The following is a 6,289-nucleotide window of genomic DNA, read 5'->3' as shown; positions in this document are numbered from 1 at the left end:
ATCCTACTAAAGAATGAATGGGTCAACCAGGCAATTAAAGAAGAAATTTAAAAAATATATGTAAACAAATTAAAATGAAAACACAACAGTCCAAACCCTTTGGGATGCAGCAAAGGTAGTCCTGAGAGGAAAATACATTGCAATCCAGGCCTATCTCAAGAAACAAGAAAAATCCCAAATACAAAATCTAACAGCACACCTAAAGGAACTAGAAGCAGAACGACAAAGAAACCCCAAACCCAGCAGAAGAAGAGAAATAATAAAGATCAGAGCAGAAATAAGCAATACAGAATCCAAAAAAAAAAAAAAAAAAAAAAACCAAAAAAAAAAAACAGTACAGCAGATCAAAGAAACTAAGAGTTGGTTTTTTGAAGAAATAAACAAAATCGATAACCCCAGCCAGACTTCCCAAAAAGAGAGAGGACCCAAATAGATAAAATCACAAATGAAAATGGATTTATCACAACCAATCCCTCAGAAATACAAGCAATTATCAGGGAATACTATGAAAAACTATACCCCAACAAACTGGACAACCTGGAAGAAATGGACAAATTCCTAGACACCCACACATTACCAAAACTCAAATGGGAAGAAATAGAAAATTTGAACAGACCCATGAAGAAACTGAATCAGTTATTACAAATCTCCCAACAAATAAGAGTCCTGGGCCAGATGGCTTCCCAGGGGAATTCTACCAGACATTTAAAGCAGAGTTAAACCTATCCTTCTCAAGCTGTTCCAAAAAACAGAAACAGAAGGAAAACTTCCAGACTCATTCTATGAAGCCAGCATTACCTTGATTCCCAAACCAGACAGACACCCCGCAAAAAAGGGGAACTAGAGGCCAATATCCCTGATGAACATGGATGCAAAAATTCTCAACAAGATACTAGCAAATTGAATTCAACAGCATATAAAAAGAATTATTCACCATGTTCAAGTGGGATTCATGCCTGGGCTGCAGGGCTGGTTCAGTACCCACAAATCAATCAATGTGATACATCACATTAATAAAAGAAAGGATAAGAACCATATGATCCTGTCAATAGATGCAAAAAAAGCATTTGACAGAATACAGCATTCTTTCTTAATAAAAACCCTCAAGAAAGTCGGGATAGAAGGAACATATTTAAACATCATAAAAGCCATATATGAAAAGTCCACAGCTAATATTATCCTCAATGGGGAAAAACTGAGAGCTTCCCCCCTGAGATTGAGAACACACAGAGATGTCCATTCGCACCACTGTTAACACAGTGTTGGAAGTCCTAGCATCAGCCATCAGACAACAAAATGAAATAAAAAGCATCAAAACTGGCAATGAAGAAGTCAAACTTTCACTTTTTGCAGACGACATGATACTCTACATGGAAAACCTGAAAAGACTCCACCAAAAGACTCCGAGAACTGATACATGAATTCAGCAAAGTTGCAGGGTACAAAATCAATGTATAGAAATCAGTTGTATTTCTATACACCAATACTGAAGCAACAGAAAGAGAAATAAAGAAACTGATCCCATTTACAACTGCACCAAGAACCATAAAATACTTAGGAATAAACCAAACCAAAGATGTAAAAGATCTGTAAGCTGAAAACTATAGAAAACTTATGAAGTAAACTGAAGAAGACACAAAAAAATGGGAAAACATTGCATGCTCGTGGATTGGAAGAATATTGTTAAAATGTCAATACTACCCAAATCAATCTACACATTCAATGCAATTTCAATCAAAATTGCACTGACATTCTTCCCAAAGTTAAAACAAACAATCCTAAAATTTGCATGGAACCACAGAAGACCCCGAATAGACAAAGTAATATTGAAGAAGAAAACCAAAGCAGAGGCATCACAATCCCAGACTTTGGCCTCTAGTACAAAGCTGTAATCATCAAGACCATATGGTATTGGCACAAAAACAGACACAAAGACCAATGGAATAGAGAACCCCGAATTGGACCCACAAATGTATGGCCAACTAATCTTTGACAAAGAGTATCCACTGGAAAAAAGACAGTCTCTAGCAAATGGTGCTGGGAGAACTAGACAGCAACATGCTAATGAATGAAACTAGACCACTTTCTTACACCATACACAAAAATAAACTCAAAATGGATGAAAAACCTAAATATGAGACAGGAAACCATCAAAACCTTAGAGGAGAAAGCAGGCAACAACCTCTTTGACCTCAGCCGCAGTAATTTCTTGCTAGACACATCTCCAAAGGCAAGGGAATTAAAAGCAAAAATGAACTATTGGGACCTAATCAAGATAAAAAGCTTCTGCACTGTAAAGGAAACAATCAATAAAACTAAAAGGCAACCGACAGAATGAGAAAAGATATTTGCAAATGACATATCAGATAAGGGTTAGTATCCAAAATCTACAAAGAACTTACCAAACTCAACACCAGAAAAGCCAGTAATCCAGTAAAGAAATGGGCAGAAGACATGAATAGACACTTTTCCAAAGAAGGCATCCAGATGGCCAACAGACACATGAAAAGATGCTCAACGTCACTATCAAGGAAATACAAATCAAAACCACACTGCATATCACCTCACACTGTCAGAGTGGCTAAAATGAACAACTCAGGCAACAACAGCTGCTGGCAAAGATGTGGAGAAATGGGAACCCTCTCACACTGTTGGTGGGAATGCAAACTGGTGCAGCCGCTCTGGAAAAAAGCATGGAGGTTCCTTAAAAAATAGAACTACCTTATGACCCAGCAATAGTGCTACTAGGAATTTATCCAAAGGATACAAGAGGACTGATTCATAGGGGCACATGTACCCCAATGTTTATAGCAGTGCTTTCAACAATAGCCAAATTATGGAAAGAGCCTAAATGTCTATCAACTGGTGAATGGATAAAGAAGATGTGGTTTATATATACCATGAAATACTACTTGGCAATGAGAAAGAATGAAATCATGGCATTTGCAGCAATGTGGATGCAACGGGAAGGTATAATGCTAAGTGAAATAAGTCAGTCAGAGAAAGACAGATATCGTATGTTTTCACTCATATTTGGCTCTTGAGAAACTTAACAGAAGACCAAGGAGGAAGGGAAAGGGGGAAAATAGTTACAAACAGAGAGGGATGGAGGCAAACCATAAGAGACTCTTAAATACAGAGAACAAATTGAGGGTTGATGGGGGGTGGAGGAGAGGGGAAAGTGAGTGATGTGCATTGAGGAAGGCACTTGTTGGGATGAGCACTGGGTGTTGTATGTAAGCGATGAACCACGGGGATCTACCCCAAAAACCAAGAGCACACTTTACACACTGTATGTTAGCCAATTTGACAATAAACTAAAAAAAAGTTTTATAAAGAAAAAATCCTCTGCAAAATAGGGCTAGAGGGAACATACCTCAGCATAATAAAGGGCTTATATGCAAATCCCACAGCCAACATCATACTCAGTGGTGAAAAACTGAGAGCTCTTCCCCTAAGATCATAAATAAGAGAAGGATGTCCACTCTCGTCACTTTCATTCGACAGTAGTAGTGGAAGTCCTGGCCATAGCAATTAGACAACATAAAGAAATAAAAGGCATCCAAATTGGCAAGGAAGAAGTAAAATTCTCACTATTTGCAGATGACATGATGCTATATATAGAAAACCTTAAAGATTCCACTGAAAAACTATAAGAACTGGTAAATGAATTCAGGGAAATCACAGGACACAAAATCAATGTGCAGAAATCTGTTGCGGTTCCATACACTAATAATGAAGTAGCAAAAAGTGAAATTAAGAAAACAATCCCATTTACAACTGCACCGAAAAAATAAATATCTAGCAATAAACTTAACCAAAGATGTGAAATACCTGTATTCTGAAAAGTATAAAACACTGATGAAAGAAATTGAAGATGATACAAAAATAGAGAAAGATATTCCGTGCTCACGGAAAGGAAGCATAAATATTGTTAAAATGTCTGTACTACCCATGAAATCACTACTGCGTTATATGCTAACTAACATGGATGTAAATTAAAAATATACATATACCTATACATATATTTAAAAAACCTCTGTACTACCCAAAGCAATCTATAGATTTAATGCAATCTCCATCAAAATACCAACACCATCTTTCACAGAGATAGAACAAACAATCCTAAAATTTGTACGGAACCGCCAAAGACCCTGAATAGCCAAAGTAATCCTGAAAAAGAAAAACAAAACTGGAGGCATCACAATTTCAGATTTCAACTTATATGATCAAGCTTGTAATCATCAAACCAGTATGGTACTAGCCCAAAAACAGACACAAAGATCAATGGAAGAGAATAGAAAACCCAGAAATAAACTCACAATTATATGGCAAATTAATCTTTGACAAACGGGGAAGGAACATACAATGGGGAAAAGACAGTCTCTTCAACAAATGGTTTTGGGAAAACTGCACAGCCACATGCAAAAGAATGAAAACTGGACCACTTTCTTATACCATACACAAAAATAAACTCAAAATGGATTAAAGACCTAAATGTGAGACCTGAAACCATAATAATCCTTGAAGAGAGCACAGGCAGTAATTTCTCTGACATTGGTCATAACAACATTTTTCTAGAGAGGTCTCCTGAGGCAAGACAAACAAAAGCAAAAATAAACTATTGGGACTAAACAAAAATAAAAAGCTTCTACACAGTGAAGGAAACAATCAACAAAACTAAAATACAACTTACTGAATGGAAGAAGATATTTGCAAATGACATATCCAATAAAGGGTTAGTGTCCAAAATAAAGAGCAGATACAACTCAACACCCAAGAAACAAATAATCCAATTAAAAAATGGGCAGAAGACATGAACAGACATTTCCCCCAAGACGACATACAGACGGCCAACAGACACATGGAAAGATGCTCAACATCACTCATCATCATAGAAATGCAAATCAAAATTACAATGAGACATCACCTCACACCTGTGAGAATGGCTAAAATCAAAAAGAGAAAAAACAACAAGTGTCGGTGAGAATACAGAGAAAAAGGAACCCTCTTGCACTACTGGTGGGAACATAAACCATGGCAGCCACAGTGGAAGACAATATGAACGTTCCTCAAAAATTAAAAATAGAATTACCATACGATCCAGTAAACTCATGAGTGAATACTTATCGCCAAAATACAAAAACAGTAATTCGAAGGGAAATATGCACCCCTAGGTTTACTGCAGCATTATTTATAAAAGCCAAATTATGGAAGCAGCCCAAGTGTCCATCAACTCATCAACAGATGAAGTGGTGTGTGTGTGTGTGTGTGTGTGTACACACACACACACACACACACACACACACAAAACGGGAGTATTAGCCGTGAAAAAAATGCAATCTTGCCATTTGCACCGATGTGTCTAGAGCTAGAGTGTATTAGGTTAAGCAAAATAAGTCAGAGAAAGACAATACCATATGACTTCACTCATATGCGAAGCTGAAGAAAAATAAATGAACAAAGAAAAAGAGACAAACCAAAAAGTGACTCTTAACTATAGAGAACAAACTGATGGTTGCCAGGGGGAAGTGGGTGGGGGATGGATGTCATAGGTGAGAAGGGTTAAGAGCACACTTAGGGTAAGCACTGAGTAAATGCACAGAATTACTGAATCACTATACTGTTCACTTACAACTAATATAACACTGTATGTTAACTACGCTGAGATTAAAATAAAACAAAGAATCTTACTTGTAAAGTCAAGAATAAGAACTACTTTGCTCTGAGGAAGTATGTGGGACCCTTTAGATTCATTCAGAGTTTTTATAAATAGGATGAGTCTTTAATTTCATAATTTTTTTAAGTAAGCTCTACACCCAACATGGGGCTTGAACTCACCACCCCGACCCAAATCAAGAGTCGCATGCTCTACTGGCTGAGCCAGCCAGGGCCCCCACAAATAGGCAGAGTCTTTTAAGTAATTTAGTTCACACCTGGGGCTAGAGTTCCTAGAGCAGCAGATCCAGAGATCTTGGGGATCCTGCTTTGGGGAAACTAAGGTTGCGGAATAGACAGTGGAGGCAAACTGTGGCCTATATGGGGCCTGGCAAATATCAAAAGCTTGTGGTAGACGAACTTCTGCTATGGTTCTGAACAAAATGCATCAGAAAATGCAATCCTTTGCATACAGCAGGTGCTCAATAAACATTTTCCTGGCATGAGTAAATGAACAAATGGAGATTTCAACCAGGTGACACGGTGAAAGTAGTGTGAGAGCAAGAAAGGTCCCAACATAGGCCACACCAGAACCTGCAGAGAAATGATCTCTAGTGAAGCCCCGTGTCCA

Source organism: Acinonyx jubatus, chromosome B4 (assembly GCF_027475565.1).
Source record: "Acinonyx jubatus isolate Ajub_Pintada_27869175 chromosome B4, VMU_Ajub_asm_v1.0, whole genome shotgun sequence".
In the NCBI taxonomy this organism is placed as follows: domain Eukaryota; kingdom Metazoa; phylum Chordata; class Mammalia; order Carnivora; family Felidae; genus Acinonyx; species Acinonyx jubatus.
This window is presented reverse-complemented; position numbering follows the sequence as displayed.